This window comes from Camelus bactrianus, chromosome 1 (genome assembly GCF_048773025.1).
Source record: "Camelus bactrianus isolate YW-2024 breed Bactrian camel chromosome 1, ASM4877302v1, whole genome shotgun sequence".
NCBI classification, from domain to species: Eukaryota; Metazoa; Chordata; class Mammalia; order Artiodactyla; family Camelidae; genus Camelus; species Camelus bactrianus.
In genome coordinates, this window is record NC_133539.1 from 130,481,434 (window position 1) to 130,506,075 (window position 24,642).

The window sequence follows — 24,642 nt, forward strand, 5'->3', positions numbered from 1 at the left end:
CACATGCTCAGTTCTGAGAGATAAGTGTGTGTGGAAGCCGTACTTCACCTAGCTTGTTGGGAACACAAAGTTTCTTTTCACTTGCAAACTCAACTCCATACATATATATGGGGAAGTACTAGCTCCAACTCGGTTTTACAGTGAAAACTGCAGGAACTTCAAACCGGCACTTGGAAACAGACTGAGAAACCAGAGTAAAAGTTTCTCCTACAACCCGTTCCCTTTGTGCTAGATGAACGAACGTCTCTCCACATGCTCAGTTCTGAGAGATAGTTGTGTTTGGAAGCCGTCCTTCAACTAGCTTGTTGGGAACACAAAGTTTCTTTTAATTTGCCAACTCTACTCCATACATATATATGGGGAAGTACTAGCTCCAACTCGGTTTTACAGTGAAAACTGCAGGAACTTCAAACCGGCAGTAGGAAACAGACTGAGAAACCAGAGTAAAACTTTCCCATGCAAACCGTTCCATTTGTGCTAGATGAAAAAATGTCTCTCCACATGCTCAATTCTGAGAGATAAGTGTGTGTGAAAGCCATCCTTCACCTAGCTTGTTGGGAACACAAAGTTTCTTTTCAGTTGCAAACTACACTCCATACATATATATGGGGAGGTACTAGCTCCAACTCGGTTTTACAGTGAAAACTGCAGGAACTTAAAACCGACACTAGGAAACAGACTGAGAATCCAGAGTAGGAGTTTCCCCTGCAACCCGTTCCCTTTGTGCTTGATGAACGAACGTCTCTCCACATGCTCAAATCTGAGAGATAAGTGTGTGTTGAAGCCGTCCTTCTCCTAGCTTGTTGGGAACACAGTTACTTTTCACTTTCAAACTCTACTCCTTACATATATATGGGGAAGTACTAGCTCCAACTCGGTTTTACAGTGAAAACTGCAGGAATTTCAAAACGGCAGTAGGAAACAGACTGAGAAACCAGAGTAAAAGTTTCCCCTGCAACCCGTTCCCTTTGTGCTAGATGAATGAACGTCTCTCCACATGCTCATTTCTGAGAGATATGTGTGTGTGAAAGCCGTCCTTCATCTAGCTTGTTGGGAACACAAATTTTCTTTTCAGTTGCAAACTAGACTCCATACATATATATGGGGAGGTAGAAGCTCCAAATAGCTTTTACAGTGAAATTGCAGGAACTTGAACCCGGCAGGAGGAAACAGACTGAGAATCCAGAGTAAAAGTTCCTCCTGCAACACGTTCCCTTTGTGCTAGATGAAAGAATGTCTCTCCACATGCTCAGTTCTGAGAGATAAGTGTGTGTGAAAGCCATCCTTCACCTAGCTTGTTGGGAACACAAAGTTTCTTTTCAGTTGCAAACTCCACTCCATACATATATATGGGGAGGTACTAGCTCCAACTCGGTTTTACAGTGAAAACTGCAGGAACTTCAAACCGACACTAGGAAACAGACTGAGAATCCAGAGTAGGAGTTTCCCCTGCAAACCGTTCCCTTTGTGCTAGATGAACGAACGTCACTCCACATGCTCAATTCTGAAAGATAAGTGTGTGTTGAAGCCGTCCTTCTCCTAGCTTGTTGGGAACACAGTTTCTTTTCACTTGTAAACTCTACTCCTTACATATATATGGGGAAGTACTAGCTCCAACTCGGTTTTACAGTGAAAACTGCAGGAATTTCAAACCGGCAGTAGGAAACAGACTGAGAAACCAGAGTAAAAGTTTCCCCTGCAACCCGTTCTCTTTGTGCTAGATGAACGAACGTCTCTCCACATGCTCATTTCTTAGAGATATGTGTGTGTGAAAGCCGTCCTTCACCTAGATTGTTGGGAACACAAAGTTTCTTTCAGTTGCAAAATCCAATCCATACATACATATCGTGAGGTACTAGCTCCAACTCGGTTTTACAGTGAAAACTGCAGGAACTTTAAACCGGCACTAGGAAACAGACTGAGAAACCAGAGTAAATGTTTCCCCTGCAACCCGTTCCTTTGTGCTAGATGAACGAACGTCTCTACACATGCTCAGATCTGAGAGATAACTGTGTGTGGAAGCCGTCCTTCACCTAGCTTGTTGGGAACACAAAGTTTCTTTTCACTTGCAAACTCTACTCCATACATATATATGAGGAAGTTCTAGCTCCAACTCTGTTTTACAGTGAAAACTGCAGGAACTTCAAACCGGCAGTAGGAAACAGACTGAGAATCCAGAGTAAAAGTTTCCCCTGCAAACGGTTCCCTTTGTGCTAGATGAACGAACGTCTCTTCACATGCTCATTTCTGAGAGACATTTGTGTGTGAAAGCCGTCCTTCATCTAGCTTGTTGAGAACACAAAGTTTCTTTTCACTTGCAAACATCACTCAATACATATATATGGTGAGGTACTAGCTCCAACTCGATTTTACAGTGAAAACTGCAGGAACTTCAAACCGGCAGTAGGAAACAGACTGAGAAACCAGAGAAAAAGTTTCTCCTGAAACCCGTTCCCTTTGTGCTAGATGAACGAACGTCTCTCCACATGCTCAGTTCTGAGAGATAAGTGTGGGTGGAAGCCGTCCTTCACCTAGCTTGTTGGGAACACAAAGATTCTTTTCACTTGCAAACTCTACTCCATATATATATATGGGGAAGTACTAGCTCCAACTCTGTTTTACAGTGAAAAATGCAGGAACTTCAAACCGGCAGTAGGAAACAGACTGAGAAACCAGAGAAAAAGTTTCTCCTGAAACCCGTTCCCTTTGTGCTAGATGAACGAACGTCTCTCCACATGCTCAGTTCTGAGAGATAAGTGTGTGTGGAAGCCGTCCTTCACCTAGCTTGTTGGGAACACAAAGTTTCTTTTCACTTGCAAACTCAACTCCATACATATATATGGGGAAGTACTAGCTCCAACTCGGTTTTACAGTGAAAACTGCAGGAACTTCAAACCGGCACTTGGAAACAGACTGAGAAACCAGAGAAAAAGTTTCGCCTACAACCCGTTCCCTTTGTGCTAGATGAACGAACGTCTCTCCACATGCTCAGTTCTGAGAGATAGTTGTGTTTGGAAGCCGTCCTTCAACTAGCTTGTTGGGAACACAAAGTTTCTTTTAATTTGCCAACTCTACTCCATACATATATATGGGGAAGTACTAGCTCCAACTCGGTTTTACAGTGAAAACTGCAGGAACTTCAAACCGGCAGTAGGAAACAGACTGAGAAACCAGAGTAAAACTTTCCCATGCAAACCGTTCCATTTGTGCTAGATGAAAGAATGTCTCTCCACATGCTCAATTCTGAGAGATAAGTGTGTGTGAAAGCCATCCTTCACCTAGCTTGTTGCGAACACAAAGTTTCTTTTCAGTTGCAAACTACACTCCATACATATATATGGGGAGGTACTAGCTCCAACTCGGTTTTACAGTGAAAACTGCAGGAACTTAAAACCGACAATAGGAAACAGACTGAGAATCCAGAGTAGAAGTTTCCCCTGCAACCCGTTCCCTTTGTGCTTGATGAACGAACGTCTCTCCACATGCTCAAATCTGAGATATAAGTGTGTGTTGAAGCCGTCCTTCTCCTAGCTTGTTGGGAACACAGTTACTTTTCACTTTCAAACTCTACTCCTTACATATATATGGGGAAGTACTAGCTCCAACTCGGTTTTACAGTGAAAACTGCAGGAATTTCAAAACGGCAGTAGGAAACAGACTGAGAAACCAGAGTAAAAGTTTCCCCTGCAACCCGTTCCCTTTTTGCTAGATGAATGAACGTCTCTCCACATGCTCATTTCTGAGAGATATATGTGTGTGAAAGCCGTACTTCACCTAGCTTGTTGGGAACACAAATTTTCTTTTCAGTTGCAAACTAGACTCCATACATATATATGGGGAGGTAGAAGCTCCAAATAGCTTTTACAGTGAAATTGCAGGAACTTGAACCCGGCAGGAGGAAACAGACTGAGAATCCAGAGTAAAAGTTCCTCCTGCAACACGTTCCCTTTGTGCTAGATGAAAGAATGTCTCTCCACATGCTCAGTTCTGAGAGATAAGTGTGTGTGAAAGCCATCCTTCACCTAGCTTGTTGGGAACACAAAGTTTCTTTTCAGTTGCAAACTCCACTCCATACATATATATGGGGAGGTACTAGCTCCAACTCGGTTTTACAGTGAAAACTGCAGGAACTTCAAACGGACACTAGGAAACAGACTGAGAATCCAGAGTAGGAGTTTCCCCTGCAACCCGTTCCCTTTTTGCTAGATGAAAGAACGTCTCTCCACATGCTCAATTCTGAGAGATAAGTGTGTGTTGAAGCCGTCCTTCTCCTAGATTGTTGGGAACACAGTTTCTTTTCACTTGCAAACTCTACTCCTTACATATATATGGGGAAGTACTAGCTCCAACTCGGTTTTACAGTGAAAACTGCAGGAATTTCAAACCGGCAGTATGAAACAGACTGAGAAACCAGAGTAAAAGTTTCCCCTGCAACCCGTTCCCTTTGTGCTAGATGAACGAACGTCTCTCCACATGCTCATTTCTGAGAGATATGTGTGTGTGAAAGCCGTCCTTCACCTAGATTGTTGGGAACACAAAGTTTCTTTTCAGTTGCAAAATCCACTCCATACATATATATCGTGAGGTACTAGCTCCAACACGGTTTTACAGTGAAAACTGCAGGAGCTTTAAACCGGCACTAGGAAACAGACTGAGAAACCAGAGTAAAAGTTTCCCCTGCAACCCGTTCCCTTTGTGCTAGATGAATGAACGTCTCTCCACAAGCTCAGTTCTGAGAGATAAGTGTGTGTGGAAGACGTCCTTCACCTAGCTTGTTGGGAACACAAAGTTTCTTTTCACTTGCAAACTCTACTCCATACATATATATGGGGAAGTACTAGCTCCAACTCGGTTTTACAGTGAAAACTGCAGGAGCTTTAAACCGGCACTAGGAAACAGACTGAGAAACCAGAGTAAATCTTTCTCCTGCAACCCGTTTCATTTGTGCTAGATGAACGAACGTTTCTCCACATGCTCATTTCTGAGAGATATGTGTGTGTGAAAGCCGTCCTTCACCTAGCTTGCTGAGAACACAAAGTTTCTTTTCACTTGCAAACACCACTCCATACATATATATGGTGAGGTACTAGCTCCAACTCGGTTTTACAGTGAATACTGCAGGAAATTCAAACCGGCATTAGGAAACAGACTGAGAAAGCAGAGTAAAAGTTTCTCCTGCAAACCGTTCCTTTGTGCTAGATGAACGAACGTCTCTACACATGCTCAGTTCTGAGAGATATGTGTGTGTGAAAGCCGTCCTTCACTACCTTGTTGAGAACACAATGTTTCTTTTCAGTTGCAAACTCCACTCCATACATATATATGGGGAGGTAGAAGCTCCAAATAGCTTTTACAGTGAAATTGCAGGAAATTGAACCCGGCAGTAGGAAACAGAATGAGAATCCAGAGTAAAAGTTCCTCCTGCAACCCGTTCCCTTTGTTCTAGATGAAAGAATGTCTCTCCACATGCTCAGTTCTGAGAGAAAATTGTGTGTGAAAGCCATCCTTCACCTAGCTTGTTGGGAACACAAAGTTTCTTTTCAGTTGCAAACTACACTCCATACATATATATGGGGAGGTACTAGCTCCAACTCGGTTTTACAGTGAAAACTGCAGGAACTTAAAACCGACAATAGGAAACAGACTGAGAATCCAGAGTAGGAGTTTCCACTGCAAACCGTTCCCTTTGTGCTAGATGAAAGAACGTCTCTCCACATGCTCAATTCTGAGAGATAAGTGTGTGTTGAAGCCGTCCTTCTCCTAGCTTGTTGGGAACACAGTTTCTTTTCACTTGCAAACTCTACTCCTTACATATATATGGGGAAGTACTAGCTCCAACTCGGTTTTACAGTGAAAACTGCAGGAATTTCAAACCGGAAGTAGGAAACAGAATGAGAAACCAGAGTATAAGTTTCCCCTGCAACCCGTTCCCTTTGTGCTAGATGAACGAACGTCTCTCAACATGCTCATTTCTGAGAGATATATGTGTGTGAAAGCCGTCCTTCACCTAGCTTGTTGGGAACACAAAGTTTCTTTTCAGTTGCAAAATCCACTCCATACATATATATCGTGAGGTTCTAGCTCCAACCCGGTTTTACAGTGAAAACTGCAGGAGCTTTAAACCGGCACTAGGAAACAGACTGAGAAACCAGAGTAAAAGTTTCCCCTGCATCCCGTTCCCTTTGTGCTAGATGAACGAACGTCTCTACACATGCTAAGTTCTGAGAGATAACTGTGTGTGGAAGCCGTCCTTCACATAGCTTGTTGGGAACACAAAGTTTCTTTTCACTTGCAAACTCTACTCCATACATATATATGGGGAAGTACTAGCTCCAACTCGGTTTTACAGTGAAAACTGCAGGAACTTCAAACCGGCCTTAGGAAACAGAATGAGAATCCAGAGTAAAAGTTTCCCCTGCAAACGGTTCCCTTTGTGCTAGATGAACGAACGTCTCTCCACATGCTCATTTCTGAGAGATATCTGTGTGTGAAAGCCGCCCTTCACCTAGCTTGTTGAGAACACAAAGTTTCTTTTCACTTGCAAACATCACTCCATACATATATATGGTGAGGTACTAGCTCCAACTCGGTTTTACAGTGAAAACTGCAGGAACTTCAAACCGGCAGGAGGAAACAGACTGAGAAACCAGAGAAAAATTTACTACTGAAACCCGTTCCCTTTGTGCTAGATGAACGAACGTCTCTCCACATGCTCATTTCTGAGTGATCAGTGTGTGTTGAAGCCGTACTTCAAATAGCTTGTTGGGAACACAAAGTTTCTTTTCAGTAGCAAACTCCACACCATACATATATATGGGGAGGTACTAGCTCCAACTCGGTTTTACAGTGAAAACTGCAGGAATTTCAAACCGACACTAGAAAACAGACTGAGAATCCAGAGTAGGAGTTTCCCCTGCAACCCGTTCCCTTTGTGCTAGATGAACGAACGTCTCTCCACATGCTCAATTCTGAGAGATAAGTGTGTGTTGAAGCCGTCCTTCTCCTAGCTTGTTTGGAACACAGATTCTTTTCACTTGCAAACTCTACTCCTTACATATATATGGGGAAGTACTAGCTCCAACTCGGTTTTACAGTGAAAACTGCAGGAATTTCAAACCGGCAGTAGGAAACAGACTGAGAAACCAGAGTAAAAGTTTCCCCCGCAACCCGTTCTCTTTGTGCTAGATGAACGAACGTCTCTACACATGCTCAGATCTGAGAGATAACTGTGTGTGGAAGCCGTCCTTCACCTAGCTTGTTGGGAACACAAAGTTTCTTTTCACTTGCAAACTCTACTCCATACATATATATGAGGAAGTTCTAGCTCCAACTCTGTTTTACAGTGAAAACTGCAGGAACTTCAAACCGGCAGTAGGAAACAGACTGAGAATCCAGAGTAAAAGTTTCCCCTGCAAACGGTTCCCTTTGTGCTAGATGAACGAACGTCTATTCACATGCTCATTTCTGAGAGACATTTGTGTGTGAAAGCCGTCCTTCATCTAGCTTGTTGAGAACACAAAGTTTCTTATCACTAGCAAACATCACTCAATACATATATATGGTGAGGTAGTAGCTCCAACTCGATTTTACAGTGAAAACTGCAGGAACTTCAAACCGGCAGTAGGAAACAGACTGGGAAACCAGAGAAAAAGTTTCTCCTGAAACCCGTTCCCTTTGTGCTATATGAACGAACGTCTCTCCACATGCTCAGTTCTGAGGGATAAGTGTGGGTGGAAGCCGTCCTTCACCTAGCTTGTTGGGAACACAAAGATTCTTTTCACTTGCAAACTCTACTCCATATATATATATGGGGAAGTACTAGCTCCAACTCTGTTTTACAGTGAAAAATGCAGGAACTTCAAACCGGCAATAGGAAACAGACTGAGAAACCAGAGAAAAAGTTTCTCCTGAAACCCGTTCCCTTTGTGCTAGATGAACGAACGTCTCTCCACATGCTCAGTTCTGAGAGATAAGTGTGTGTGGAAGCCGTCCTTCACCTAGCTTGTTGGGAACACAAAGTTTATTTTAACTTGCAAACTCAACTCCATACATATATATGGGGAAGTACTAGCTCCAACTCGGTTTTACAGTGAAAACTGCAGGAACTTCAAACCGGCACTTGGAAACAGACTGAGAAACCAGAGTAAAAGTTTCTCCTACAACCCGTTCCCTTTGTGCTAGATGAACGAACGTCTCTCCACATGCTCAGTTCTGAGAGATAGGTGTGTTTGGAAGCCGTCCTTCAACTAGCTTGTAGGGAACACAAAGTTTCTTTTAATTTGCCAACTCTACTCCATACATATATATGGGGAAGTACTAGCTCCAACTCGGTTTTACAGTGAAAACTGCAGGAACTTCAAACCGGCAGTAGGAAACAGACTGAGAAACCAGAGTAAAACTTTCCCATGCAACCCGTTCCATTTGTGCTAGATGAAAGAATGTCTCTCCACATGCTCAATTCTGAGAGATAAGTGTGTGTGAAAGCCATTCTTCACCTAGCTTGTTGGGAACACAAAGTTTCTTTTCAGTTGCAAACTACACTCCATACATATTTATGGTGAGGTACTAGCTCCAACTCGGTTTTACAGTGAAAACTGCAGGAACTTCAAACCGACACTAGGAAACAGACTGAGAATCCAGAGTAGGAGTTTCCCCTGCAACCCGTTCCCTTTGTGCTTGATGAACGAACGTCGCTCCACATGCTCAAATCTGAGAGATAAGTGTGTGTTGAAGCCGTCCTTCTCCTAGCTTGTTGGGAACACAGTTACTTTTCACTTGCAAACTCTACTCCTTACATATATATGGGGAAGTACTAGCTCCAACTCGGTTTTACAGTGAAAACTGCAGGAATTTCAAACCGGCAGTATGAAACAGACTGAGAAACCAGAGTAAAAGATTCCCCTGCAACCCGTTCCCTTTGTGCTAGATGAACGAACGTCTCTCCACATGCTCATTTCTGAGAGATATGTGTGTGTGAAAGCCGTCATTCACCTAGCTTGTTGGGAACACAAAGTTTCTTTTCAGTTGCAAAATCCACTCCATACATATATATCTTGAGGTACTAGCTCCAACACGGTTTTACAGTGAAAACTGCAGGAGCTTTAAACCGGCACTAGGAAACAGACTGAGGAACCAGAGTAAAAGTTTCCCCTGCAACCCGTTCCCTTTGTGCTAGATGAACGAACGTCTCTCCACGTGCTCAGTTCTGAGGGATAAGTGTGTGTGGAAGACGCCCTTCACCTAGCTTGTTGGGAAGACAAAGTTTCTTTTCACTTGCAAACTCTACTCCATACATATATATGGGGAAGTACTAGCTCCAACTCGGTTTTACAGTGAAAACTGCAGGAACTTCAAACCGGCAGTAGGAAACAGACTGAGAAACCAGAGTAAATCTTTCTCCTGCAACCCGTTTCATTTGTGCTAGATGAACGAACGTTTCCCAACATGCTCATTTCTGAGAGATATGTGTGTGTGAAAGCCGTCCTTCACCTAGCTTGCTGAGAACACAAAGTTTCTTTTCACTTGCAAACACCACTCCATACATATATATGGGGAGGTAGAAGCTCCAAATAGCTTTTACAGTGAAATTGTAGGAACTTGAACCCGGCAGTAGGAAACAGAATGAGAATCCAGAGTAAAAGTTCCTCCTGCAACCCGTTCCCTTTGTTCTAGATGAAAGAATGTCTCTCCACATGCTCAGTTCTGAGAGAAAAGTGTGTGTGAAAGCCATCCTTCACCTAGCTTGTTGGGAACACAAAGTTTCTTTTCAGTTGCAAACTCCACTCCATACATATATATGCGGAGGTACTAGCTCCAACTCGGTTTTACAGTGAAAACTGCAGGAACTTCAAACCGACACTAGGAAACAGACTGAGAATCCAGAGTAGGAGTTTCCACTGCAACCCGTTCCCTTTGTGCTAGATGAACGAACGTCTCTCCACATGCTCAATTCTTAGAGATAAGTGTGTGTTGAAGCCGTCCTTCTCCTAGCTTGTTGGGAACACAGTTTCTTTTCACTTGCAAACTCTACTCCTTACATATATATGGGGAAGTACTAGCTCCAACTCGGTTTTACAGTGAAAACTGCAGGAATTTCAAACCGGAAGTAGGAAACAGAATGAGAAACCAGAGTAAAAGTTTCCCCTGCAACTCGTTCCCTTTGTGCTAGATGAACGAACGTCTCTCCACATGCTCATTTCTGAGAGATATGTGTGTGTGAAAGCCGTCCTTCACCTAGCTTGTTGGGAACACAAAGTTTCTTTTCAGTTGCAAAATCCACTCCATACATATATATCGTGAGGTACTAGCTCCAACCCGGTTTTACAGTGAAAAGTGCAGGAGCATTAAACCGGCACTAGGAAACAGACTGAGAAACCAGAGTAAAAGTTTCCTCTGCATCCCGTTCCCTTTGTGCTAGATGAACGAACGTCTCTACACATGCTCAGTTCTGAGAGATAACTGTGTGTGGAAGCCGTCCTTCACATAGCTTGTTGGGAACACAAAGTTTCTTTTCACTTGCAAACTCTACTCCATACATATATATGGGGAAGTACTAGCTCCAACTCGGTTTTACAGTGAAAACTGCAGGAACTTCAAACCGGCCATAGGAAACAGAATGAGAATCCAGAGTAAAAGTTTCCCCTGCAAACGGTTCCCTTTGTGCTAGATGAACGAACGTCTCTCAACATGCTCATTTCTGAGAGATATCTGTGTGTGAAAGCCGCCCTTCACCTAGCTTGTTGAGAACACAAAGTTTCTTTTCACTTGCAAACATCACTCCATACATATATATGGTGAGGTACTAGCTCCAACTCGGTTTTACAGTGAAAAATGCAGGAACTTCAAACCGGCAATAGGAAACAGACTGAGAAACCAGAGAAAAAGTTTCTCCTGAAACCCGTTCCTTTGTGCTAGATGAACGAACGTCTCTCCACATGCTCAGTTCTGAGAGATAAGTGTGTGTGGAAGCCGTCCTTCACCTAGCTTGTTGGGAACACAAAGTTTATTTTAACTTGCAAACTCAACTCCATACATATATATGGGGAAGTACTAGCTCCAACTCGGTTTTACAGTGAAAACTGCAGGAACTTCAAACCGGCACTTGGAAACAGACTGAGAAACCAGAGTAAAAGTTTCTCCTACAAACCGTTCCCTTTGTGCTAGATGAACGAACGTCTCTCCACATGCTCAGTTCTGAGAGATAGGTGTGTTTGGAAGCCGTCCTTCAACTAGCTTGTAGGGAACACAAAGTTTCTTTTAATTTGCCAACTCTACTCCATACATATATATGGGGAAGTACTAGCTCCAACTCGGTTTTACAGTGAAAACTGCAGGAACTTCAAACCGGCAGTAGGAAACAGACTGAGAAACCAGAGTAAAACTTTCCCATGCAACCCGTTCCATTTGTGCTAGATGAAAGAATGTCTCTCCACATGCTCAATTCTGAGAGATAAGTGTGTGTGAAAGCCATTCTTCACCTAGCTTGTTGGGAACACAAAGTTTCTTTTCAGTTGCAAACTACACTCCATACATATATATGGTGAGGTACTAGCTCCAACTCGGTTTTACAGTGAAAACTGCAGGAACTTCAAACCGACACTAGGAAACAGACTGAGAATCCAGAGTAGGAGTTTCCCCTGCAACCCGTTCCCTTTGTGCTTGATGAACGAACGTCGCTCCACATGCTCAAATCTGAGAGATAAGTGTGTGTTGAAGCCGTCCTTCTCCTAGCTTGTTGGGAACACAGTTACTTTTCACTTGCAAACTCTACTCCTTACATATATATGGGGAAGTACTAGCTCCAACTCGGTTTTACAGTGAAAACTGCAGGAATTTCAAACCGGCAGTATGAAACAGACTGAGAAACCAGAGTAAAAGTTTCCCCTGCAACCCGTTCCCTTTGTGCTAGATGAACGAACGTCTCTCCACATGCTCATTTCTGAGAGATATGTGTGTGTGAAAGCCGTCATTCACCTAGCTTGTTGGGAACACAAAGTTTCTTTTCAGTTGCAAAATCCACTCCATACATATATATCTTGAGGTACTAGCTCCAACACGGTTTTACAGTGAAAACTGCAGGAGCTTTAAACCGGCACTAGGAAACAGACTGAGGAACCAGAGTAAAAGTTTCCCCTGCAACCCGTTCCCTTTGTGCTAGATGAACGAACGTCTCTCCACGTGCTCAGTTCTGAGGGATAAGTGTGTGTGGAAGACGCCCTTCACCTAGCTTGTTGGGAAGACAAAGTTTCTTTTCACTTGCAAACTCTACTCCATACATATATATGGGGAAGTACTAGCTCCAACTCGGTTTTACAGTGAAAACTGCAGGAACTTCAAACCGGCAGTAGGAAACAGACTGAGAAACCAGAGTAAATCTTTCTCCTGCAACCCGTTTCATTTGTGCTAGATGAACGAACGTTTCCCAACATGCTCATTTCTGAGAGATATGTGTGTGTGAAAGCCGTCCTTCACCTAGCTTGCTGAGAACACAAAGTTTCTTTTCACTTGCAAACACCACTCCATACATATATATGGGGAGGTAGAAGCTCCAAATAGCTTTTACAGTGAAATTGTAGGAACTTGAACCCGGCAGTAGGAAACAGAATGAGAATCCAGAGTAAAAGTTCCTCCTGCAACCCGTTCCCTTTGTTCTAGATGAAAGAATGTCTCTCCACATGCTCAGTTCTGAGAGAAAAGTGTGTGTGAAAGCCATCCTTCACCTAGCTTGTTGGGAACACAAAGTTTCTTTTCAGTTGCAAACTCCACTCCATACATATATATGCGGAGGTACTAGCTCCAACTCGGTTTTACAGTGAAAACTGCAGGAACTTCAAACCGACACTAGGAAACAGACTGAGAATCCAGAGTAGGAGTTTCCACTGCAACCCGTTCCCTTTGTGCTAGATGAACGAACGTCTCTCCACATGCTCAATTCTTAGAGATAAGTGTGTGTTGAAGCCGTCCTTCTCCTAGCTTGTTGGGAACACAGTTTCTTTTCACTTGCAAACTCTACTCCTTACATATATATGGGGAAGTACTAGCTCCAACTCGGTTTTACAGTGAAAACTGCAGGAATTTCAAACCGGAAGTAGGAAACAGAATGAGAAACCAGAGTAAAAGTTTCCCCTGCAACTCGTTCCCTTTGTGCTAGATGAACGAACGTCTCTCCACATGCTCATTTCTGAGAGATATGTGTGTGTGAAAGCCGTCCTTCACCTAGCTTGTTGGGAACACAAAGTTTCTTTTCAGTTGCAAAATCCACTCCATACATATATATCGTGAGGTACTAGCTCCAACCCGGTTTTACAGTGAAAAGTGCAGGAGCATTAAACCGGCACTAGGAAACAGACTGAGAAACCAGAGTAAAAGTTTCCTCTGCATCCCGTTCCCTTTGTGCTAGATGAACGAACGTCTCTACACATGCTCAGTTCTGAGAGATAACTGTGTGTGGAAGCCGTCCTTCACATAGCTTGTTGGGAACACAAAGTTTCTTTTCACTTGCAAACTCTACTCCATACATATATATGGGGAAGTACTAGCTCCAACTCGGTTTTACAGTGAAAACTGCAGGAACTTCAAACCGGCCATAGGAAACAGAATGAGAATCCAGAGTAAAAGTTTCCCCTGCAAACGGTTCCCTTTGTGCTAGATGAACGAACGTCTCTCAACATGCTCATTTCTGAGAGATATCTGTGTGTGAAAGCCGCCCTTCACCTAGCTTGTTGAGAACACAAAGTTTCTTTTCACTTGCAAACATCACTCCATACATATATATGGTGAGGTACTAGCTCCAACTCGGTTTTACAGTGAAAACTGCAGGAACTTCAAACCGGCAGGAGGAAACAGACTGAGAAAGCCGAGTAAATGTTTCTCCTGCAAACCGTTCCTTTGTGCTAGATGAACGAACGTCTCTACACATGCTCAGTTCTGAGAGATATGTGTGTGTGAAAGCCGTCCTTCACTACCTTGTTGAGAACACAATGTTTCTTTTCAGTTGCAAACTCCACTCCATACATATATATGGGGAGGTAGAAGCTCCAAATAGCTTTTACAGTGAAATTGCAGGAACTTGAACCCGGCAGTAGGAAACAGAATGAGAATCCAGAGTAAAAGTTCCACCTGCAACCCGTTCCCTTTGTTCTAGATGAAAGAATGTCTCTCCACATGCTCAGTTCTGAGAGAAAAGTGTGTGTGAAAGCCATCCTTCACCTAGCTTGTTGGGAACACAAAGTTTCTTTTCAGGTGCAAACTCCACTCCATACATATATATGGGGAGGTACTAGCTCCAACTCGGTTTTACAGTGAAAACTGCAGGAACTTCAAACCGACACTAGGAAACAGACTGAGAATCCAGAGTAGGAGTTTCCACTGCAACCCGTTCCCTTTGTGCTAGATGAACGAACGTCTCTCCACATGCTCAATTCTGAAAGATAAATGTGTGTTGAAGCCGTCCTTCTCCTAGCTTGTTGGGAACACAGTTTCTTTTCACTTGCAAACTCTACTCCTTACATATATAAGGGGAAGTACTAGCTCCAACTCGGTTTTACAGTGAAAACTGCAGGAATTTCAAACCGGAAGTAGGAAACAGAATGAGAAACCAGAGTAAAAGTTTCCCCTGCAACTCGTTCCCTTTGTGCTAGATGAACGAACGTCTCTCCACATGCTCATTTCTGAGAGATATGTGTGTGTGAAAGCCGTCTTTCACCTAGCTTGTTGGGAACACAAAGTTTCTTTTCAGTTGCAAAATCCACTCCATACATATATATCGTGAGGTACTAGCTCCAACCCGGTTTTACAGTGAAAACTGCAGGAGCTTTAAACCGGCACTAGGAAACAGACTGAGAAACCAGAGTAAAAGTTTCCCCTGCATCCCGTTCCCTTTGTGCTAGATGAACGAACGTCTCTACACATGCTCAGTTCTGAGAGATAACTGTGTGTGGAAGCCGTCCTTCACATATCTTGTTGGGAACACAAAGTTTCTTTTCACTTGCAAACTCTACTCCATACATATATATGGGGAAGTACTAGCTCCAACTCGGTTTTACAGTGAAAACTGCAGGAACTTCAAACCGGCCGTAGGAAACAGAATGAGAATCCAGATTAAAAGTTTCTCCTGCAAACGGTTCCCTTTGTGCTAGATGAACGAACGTCTCTCCACATGCTCATTTCTGAGAGATATCTGTGTGTGAAAGCCGCCCTTCACCTAGCTTGTTGAGAACACAAAGTTTCTTTTCACTTGCAAACATCACTCCATACATATATATGGTGAGGTACTAGCTCCAACTCGGTTTTACAGTGAAAACTGCAGGAACTTCAAACCGGCAGGAGGAAACAGACTGAGAAACCAGAGAAAAAGTTACTACTGAAACCCGTTCCCTTTGTGCTAGATGAACGAACGTCTCTCCACATGCTCATTTCTTAGAGATATGTGTGTGTGAAAGCCGTCCTTCACCTAGATTTTTGGGAACACAAAGTTTCTTTCAGTTGCAATATCCAATCCATACATACATATCGTGAGGTACTAGCTCCAACTCGGTTTTACAGTGAAAACTGCAGGAGCTTTAAACCGGCACTAGGAAACAGACTGAGAAACCAGAGTAAAAGTTTACCCTGCAACCCGTTCCTTTGTGCTAGATGAACGAACGTCTCTACACATGCTCAGATCTGAGAGATAACTGTGTGTGGAAGCCGTCCTTCAACTAGCTTGTTGGGAACACAAAGTTTCTTTTCACATGCAAACTCTACTCCATACATATATATGAGGAATTTCTAGCTCCAAATCTGTTTTAAAGTGAAAAATGCAGGAACTTCAAACCGGCAGTAGGAAACAGACTGAGAATCCAGAGTAAAAGTTTCCCCTGCAAACGGTTCCCTTTGTGCTAGATGAACGAACGTCTCTTCACATGCTCATTTCTGAGAGATATTTGTGTGTGAAAGCCGTCCTTCACCTAGCTTCTTGGGAACACAAAGTTTCTTTTCACTTGCAAACATCACTCAATACATATATATGGTGAGGTACTAGCTCCAACTCGGTTTTACAGTGAAAACTGCAGGAACTTCAAACCGGCAGTAGGAAAAAGACTGAGAAACCAGAGAAAAAGTTTCTCCTGAAACCCGTTCCCTTTGTGCTAGATGAACGAACGTCTCTCCACATGCTCAGTTCTGAGAGATAAGTGTGTGTGGAAGCCGTCCTTCACCTAGCTTGTTGGGAACACAAAGTTTCTTTTCACTTGCAAACTCTACTCCATATATATATATGGGGAAGTACTAGCTCCAACTCTGTTTTACAGTGAAAAATGCAGGAAATTCAAACCGGCAGTAGGAAACAGACTGAGAAACCAGAGTAAAAGTTTCTCCTACAACCCGTTCCCTTTGTGCTAGATGAACGAACGTCTCTCCACATGCTCAGTTCTGAGAGATGTTTGTGTGTGGAAGCCGTCCTTCAACTAGCTTGTTGGGAACACAAAGTTTATTTTCATTTGCCAACTCTACTCCATACATATATATGGGTAAGTACTAACTCCAACACGGTTTTACAGTGAAAACTGCAGGAACTTCAAACCGGCAGTAGGAAACAGACTGAGATACCAGAGTAAAACTTTCTCATGCAACCCGTTCCCTTTGTGCTAGATGAACGAACGTCTCTCCACATGCTCAATTCTGAGAGATAAGTGTTTGTTGAAGCCGTCCTTCTCCTAGCTTGTTGGGAACACAGTTTCTTTTCACTTGCAAACTCTACTCCTTACATATATATGGGGAAGTACTAGCTCCAACTCGGTTTTACAGTGAAAACTGCAGGAATTTCAAACCGGCATTAGGAAACAGACTGTGAAACCAGAGTAAAAGTTTCCCCTGCAACCCATTCCCTTTGTGCTAGATGAACGAATGTCTCTCCACATGCTCATTTCTGAGAGATATGTGTGTGTGAAAGCCGTCCTTCACCTAGCTTTTTGGGAACTCAAAGTTTCTTTTAAGTTGCAAAATCCACTCCATACATATATATGGTGAGGTACTAGCTCCAACTCGGATTTACAGTGAAAACTGCAGGAGCTTCAAACCGACACTAGGAAACAGACTGAGAAACCAGAGTAAAAGTTTCCCCTGCAACCCGTTCCCTTTGTGCTAGATGAACGAACTTCTCTACACATGCTCATTTCTGAGAGATAAGTGTGTGTGGAAGCCGTCCTTCACCTAGCTTGTTGGGAACACAAAGTTTTTTTCACTTGCAAACTCTACTCCATACATATATATGTGGAAGTACTAGCTCACACTCGGTTTTACAGTGAAAACTGCAGGAAATTCAAACCGGCAGTAGGAAACAGACTGAGAAACCAGAGTAAAAGTATCCCCTGCAAACGGTTCCCTTTGTGCTAGATGAACGAATGTCTCTCCACATGCTTATTTCTGAGAGATATCTGTGTGTGGAAGCCGTCCTTCAACTAGCTTGTTGAGAACACAAAGTTTCTTTTCACTTGCAAACATCACTCCATACATATATATGGTGAGGTACTAGCTCCAACTCGGTTTTACAGTGAAAACTTCAGGAACTTCAAACCGGCTGTAGGAAACAGACTGAGAAACCAGAGAAAAAGTCTCACCTGAAACCCGTTCCCTTTGTGCTAGATGAACGAACGTCTCTCCACATGCTCAGTTCTGAGAGTTATGTGTGTGTTGAAGCCGTCCTTCAACTAGCTTGTTGGGAACACAAAGTTTATTTTCACTTGCCAACTCTACTCCATACACATATATGGGGAAGTACTAGCTTCAACTCGGTTTTACTGTGAAAACTGCAGGAACTTCAAACCGGCAGTAGGAAACAGAATGAGAAACCAGAGTAAAAGTTTCCCCTGCAACCCGTTCCATTTGTGCTAGATGAACGAACGTCTCTCCACATGCTCATTTCTGAGAGATATGTGGGTGTGAAAGCCGTACTTCACCTAGCTTGTTGGGAACACAAAGTTTCTTTTCAGTTGCAAAATCCACTCCATACATATATATGGGGACGTACTAGACCCAACTCGGTTTTATAGTGAAAATTGCAGGAACTACATACCGGTACTAGGAAGCAGACTGAGAAACCAGAGTAAAAGTTTCCCCTGAAACCCGTTCCCTTAGTGCTAGATGAACGAACGTCTCTCCACATGCTCAGTTCTGAGAGATAAGTGTGTGTGGAAGCCGTCCTTCACCTAGCTTGTTGGGAACACAAAGTTTCTTTTAACTTGCAAAATCTACTCCATATATATATATGGGGAAATACTAGCTCCAACACGGTTTTACAGTGAAAACTGCAGGAACTTCAAACCGGCACTAGGAAACAGACTGAGAAACCACAGTAAAAGTTTCCCCTGAAACCCGTTACCTTTGTGCTAGATGAAAGAACGTCTCTCCACATGCTCATTTCTGAGAGATATGTGTGTGTTAAAGCCGTCCTTCACCTAGCTTGTTGGGAACACAAAGTTTCTTTTCACTTGCAAACACCACACCATACATATATATGCGGAGGTACTAGCACCAACTCTGTTTTACAGTGAAAACTGCAGGAACTTCAAACCGGCACTAGGAAACAGTCTGAGAAACCAGAGTAAAAGTTTCCCCTGAAACTCGTTCCCTTTGTGCTAGATGAAAGAAAGTCTCTCCACATGCTCAGTTCTGAGAGATAAGTTTGTGTAGAAGCCGTTCTTCAACTAGCTTGTTGGGAACACAAAGTTTCTTTACACTTGCAAACTTTACTCCATACATATATATGGGTAAGTACTAGCTCCAACTCGGTTTTACAGTGAAAACTGCAGGAAATTCAAACCGGCAGTAGGAAACAGACTGAGAAACCAGAGTAAAAGTTTCTCCTGCAACCCGTTCCATTTGTGCTAGATGAACGAACGTCTCTCCACATGCTCATTTCTGAGAGAAATGTGTGTGTGAAAGCCGTCCTTCACCTAGCTTGTTGGGAACACAAAGTTTCCTTTCAGTTGCAAAATCCGCTCCATACATATATATGGGGTGGTACTAGCCCCAACTCGGTTTTACAGTGAAAACTGCAGGAACTTCAAACCGGCACTAGGAAACAGACTGAGAAACCAGAGTAAAAGTTACCCCTGCAAACGGTTCCCTTTGTGCTAGATGAACGAACGTCTCTCCACATGCTCATTTCTGAGAGATATCTGTGTGTGAAAGCCGTCCTTCACCTAGCTTGTTGAGAACACAAAGTTTCTTTTCATTTGCAAACATCACTCCGTACATATATACGGTGAGGTACTAGCTCCAACTCGGTTTTACAGTGAAAACTGCAGGAAGTTCAAACCGGCACTTGGAAACAGACTGAGAAACCAGAGTAAAAGTTTCTCCCACAACCCGTTCCCTTCGTGCTAGGTGAACGAACGTCTCTCCACATGCTCAGTTCTGAGTGATAAGTGTGTGTTGAAGCCGTCCTTCAACTAGCTTGTAGGGAACACAAAGTTTCTTTTCATTTGCCAACTCTACTCCATACATATATATGGGGAAGTACAACCTCCAACTCGGTTTTACAGTGAAAACTGCAGGAACTTCAAACCGGCAGTAGGAAACAGACTGAGAAACCAGAGTAAAAGTTTCCCCTGCAACCCATTCCATTTGTGCTAGATGAACGAACGTCTCTCCACATGCTCAATTCTGAGAGATATTTGTGTGTGAAAGCCGTCCTTCACCTAGCTTGTTGAGAACACAAAGTTTCTTTTCACTTGCAAACATCACTCAATACATATATATGGTGAGGTACAAGCTCCAACTCGGTTTTACAGTGAAAACTGCAGGAACTTCAAACCGGCAGTAGGAAACAGACTGAGAAACCAGAGAAAAAGTTTCTCCTGAAACTCGTTCCCTTTGTGCTAGATGAACGAACGTCTCTCCACATGCTCAGTTCTGAGAGATAAGTGTGGGTGGAAGCCGTCCTTCACCTAGCTTGTTGGGAACACAAAGATTCTTTTCACTTGCAAACTCTACTCCATATATATATAAGGGGAAGTACTAGCTCCAACTCTGTTTTACAGTGAAAAATGCAGGAACTTCAAACCGGCAGTAGGAAACATACTGAGAAACCAGAGTAAAAGTTTCTCCTACAACCCCTTCCCTTTGTGCTAGATGAACGAACGTCTCTCCACATGCTCAGTTCTGAGAGATGTGTGTGTGTTGAAGCCGTCCTTCAACTAGCTTGTTGGGAACACAAAGTTCCTTTCATTTGCCAACTCTACTCCATACATATATATGGGGAAGTACTAACTCCAACTCGGTTTTACAGTGAAAACTGCAGGAACTTCAAACCGGCAGTAGGACACAGACTGAGAGACCAGAGTAAGTTTCCCCTGCAACCCGTTCCATTTGTGCTAGATGAACGAACGTCTCTCCACATGCTCATTTCTGAGAGGTATGTGTGTGTGAAAGCCGTCCTTCACCTAGCTTGTTGGGAACACAAAGTTTCTTTCAGTTGAAAAATCCACTCAATACATATATAAGGGGACGTACTAGCCCCAACTCGGTTTTACAGTGAAAACTGCAGGAACTTCAAACCGGCACTAGGAAACAGACTGAGAAACCAGAGTAAATGTTTCTCCTGAAACACGTTCCCTTTGTGCTAGATGAACGAACGTCTCTCCACATGCTGAGTTCTGAGTTATAAGTGTGTGTGGAAGCCATACTTCACATAGCTTGTTGGGAACACAAAGTTTCTTTTCACTTGCAATCTCTACTCCTTACATATATATGGGGAAGTACTAGCTCCAACACGGTTTTACAGTGAAAACTGCAGGAAATTCAAACCGGCACTAGGAAAAAGACTGAGAAACGAGAGTAAAAGTTTCCCCTGCAAACGGTTCCCTTTGTGCTAGATGAACGAACGTCTCTCCACATGCTCATTTTTGAGAGATATGTGTGTGTGAAAACCGTATTTCACCTAGCATGTTGAGAACACAAAGTTTCTTTTCAATTGCAAAAACCACTCCATACATATATATGGTGAGGTACTAGCTCCAAATCGGTTTTACAGTGAAAACTTCAGGAACTTCAAACCGGCACTAGGAAACAGACTGAGAAACCAGAGTAAAAGTTTCTCCTGAAACCCGTTCCCTTTTTGCTAGATGAAAGAACGTCTCTCCACATGCTCAGTTCTGAGAGATGTATGTGTGTGAAAGCCGTCCTTCACCTAGCTTGTTGGGAACACAAAGTTTCTTTTCAGTTGGAAACTCCACTCCATACATATATAAGGGGAGGTACTAGCTCCAACTCTGTTTTACAGTGAAAACTGCAGGAACTTCAAACCGGCACTAGGAAACAGACTGAGAAACCAGAGTAAAAGTTTCCCCTGCAACCCGTTCCCTTTGTGCTAGATGAACGAACGTCTCTCCACATGCTCATTTCTGAGAGATATGTGTGTGTGAAAGCCGTCCTTCACCTAGCTTTTTGGGAACTCAAAGTTTCTTTTAAGTTGCAAAATCCACTCCATACATATATATGGTGAGGTACTAGCTCAAACTCGGTTTTACAGTGAAAACTGCTGGAGCTTAAAACCGGCACTAGGAAACAGACTGAGAAACCAGAGTAAAAGTTTCCCCTGCAACCCGTTCCCATTGTGTTAGATGAAAGAACTTCTCTACACGTGCTCAGTTCTGAGAGATAAGTGTGTGTGGAAGCCGTCCTTCACCTAGCTTGTTGGGAACACAAAGTTTTTTTCACTTGCAAACTCTACTCCATACATATATATGTGGAAGTACTAGCTCCAACTCGGTTTTACAGTGAAATCTGCAGGAACTTCAAACCGGCAGTAGGAAACAGACTGAGAAACCAGAGTTAAAGTATCCCCTGCAAACGGTTCCCTTTGTGCTAGATGAACGAACGTCTCTCCACATGCTCATTTCTGAGAGATATCTGTGTGTGAAAGCCGTCCTTCACCTTGCTTGTTGAGAACACAAAGTTTCTTTTCACTTGCAAACATCACTCCATACATATATATGGTGAGGTACGAGCTCCACCTCGGTTTTACAGTGAAAACTTCAGGAACTTCAAACCGGCAGTAGGAAACAGACTGAGAAAACAGAGAAAAAGTTTCTCCTAAAACCCGTTCCCTTTGTGCTAGATGAACGAACGTCTCTCCACATGCTCAGTTCTGAGAGATAAGTGTGTGTGGAAGCCGTCCTTCATCTAGCTTGTTGAGAACACAAAGTTTCTTTTTACTTGCAAACTCTACTAAATACATATATATGGGGAAGTACTAGCTCCAACTCTGTTTTACAGAGAAAACTGCAGGAACTTCAAACCGGCACTAGGAAACAGACTGAGAAACCAGAGTAAAAGTTTCTCCTAAAACCCGTTCCCTTTGTGCTAGATGAACGAATGTCTCTCCACATGCTCAGTTCTGAGAGTTAAGTGTGTGTGGAAGCCGTCCTTCAACTAGCTTGTTGGGAACACAAAGTTTATTTTCACTTGCCAACTCTACTCCATACATATATATGGGGAAGTACTACCTCCAACTCGGTTTAACTGTGAAAACTGCAGGAAATTCAAACCGGCAGTAGGAAACAGAATGAGAAACCAGAGTAAAAGTTTCCCGTGCAACCCGTTCCATTTGTGCTAGATGAACGAACGTCTCTCCAAAAGCTCATTTCTGAGAGATATGTGTGTGTGAAAGCCGTCTTCACCTAGCTTGTTGGGAACACAAATTTTCTTTTCAGTTGCAAAATACACTCCATACATATATATGGGGACGTAATAGACCCAACTCGGTTTTATAGTGAAAATTGCAGGAACTTCAAACCGGTACTAGGAAACAGACTGAGAAACCAGAGTAAAAGTTTCTCTTGCAAACCGTTCCCTTTGTGCTAGATGAACGAACGTCTCTCCACATGCTCAGTTCTGAGAGATAAGAGTGTGTGGAAGCCGTCCTTCAACTAGCTTGTTGGGAACACAAAGTTTCTTTTCACTTGCATACTCTACTCCATACATATATATGGGGAAGTACTAGCTCCAACTTGGTTTTACAGTGAAAACTGCAGGAACTTCAAACCGGCAGTAGGAAACAGACTGAGATACCAGAGTAAAACTTTCTCATGCAACCCGTTCCCTTTGTGCTAGATGAACGAACGTCTCTCCACATGCTCAATTCTGAGAGATAAGTGTTTGTTGAAGCCGTCCTTCTCCTAGCTTGTTGGGAACACAGTTTCTTTTCACTTGCAAACTCTACTCCTTACATATATATGGGGAAGTACTAGCTCCAACTCGGTTTTACAGTGAAAACTGCAGGAGCTTCAAACCGACACTAGGAAACAGACTGAGAAACCAGAGTAAAAGTTTCCCCTGCAACCCGTTCCCTTTGTGCTAGATGAACGAACTTCTCTACACATGCTCATTTCTGAGAGATAAGTGTGTGTGGAAGCCGTCCTTCACCTAGCTTGTTGGGAACACAAAGTTTTTTTCACTTGCAAACTCTACTCCATACATATATATGTGGAAGTACTAGCTCACACTCGGTTTTACAGTGAAAACTGCAGGAAATTCAAACCGGCAGTAGGAAACAGACTGAGAAACCAGAGTAAAAGTATCCCCTGCAAACGGTTCCCTTTGTGCTAGATGAACGAATGTCTCTCCACATGCTTATTTCTGAGAGATATCTGTGTGTGGAAGCCGTCCTTCAACTAGCTTGTTGAGAACACAAAGTTTCTTTTCACTTGCAAACATCACTCCATACATATATATGGTGAGGTACTAGCTCCAACTCGGTTTTACAGTGAAAACTTCAGGAAATTCAAACCGGCTGTAGGAAACAGACTGAGAAACCAGAGAAAAAGTCTCACCTGAAACCCGTTCCCTTTGTGCTAGATGAACGAACGTCTCTCCACATGCTCAGTTCTGAGAGTTATGTGTGTGTTGAAGCCGTCCTTCAACTAGCTTGTTGGGAACACAAAGTTTATTTTCACTTGCCAACTCTACTCCATACACATATATGGGGAAGTACTAGCTTCAACTCGGTTTTACTGTGAAAACTGCAGGAACTTCAAACCGGCAGTAGGAAACAGAATGAGAAACCAGTGTAAAAGTTTCCCCTGCAACCCGTTCCATTTGTGCTAGATGAACGAACGTCTCTCCACATGCTCATTTCTGAGAGATATGTGGGTGTGAAAGCCGTACTTCACCTAGCTTGTTGGGAACACAAAGTTTCTTTTCAGTTGCAAAATCCACTCCATACATATATATGGGGACGTACTAGACCCAACTCGGTTTTATAGTGAAAATTGCAGGAACTACAAACCGGTACTAGGAAGCAGACTGAGAAACCAGAGTAAAAGTTTCTCTTGCAAACCGTTCCCTTAGTGCTAGATGAACGAACGTCTCTCCACATGCTCAGATCTGAGAGATAAGTGTGTGTGGAAGCCGTCCTTCACCTAGCTTGTTGGGAACACAAAGTTTCTTTTAACTTGCAAAATCTACTCCATATATATATATGGGGAAATACTAGCTCCAACACGGTTTTACAGTGAAAACTGCAGGAACTTCAAACCGGCACTAGGAAACAGACTGATAAACCACAGTAAAAGTTTCCCCTGAAACCCGTTACCTTTGTGCTAGATGAAAGAACGTCTCTCCACATGCTCATTTCTGAGAGATATGTGTGTGTTAAAGCCG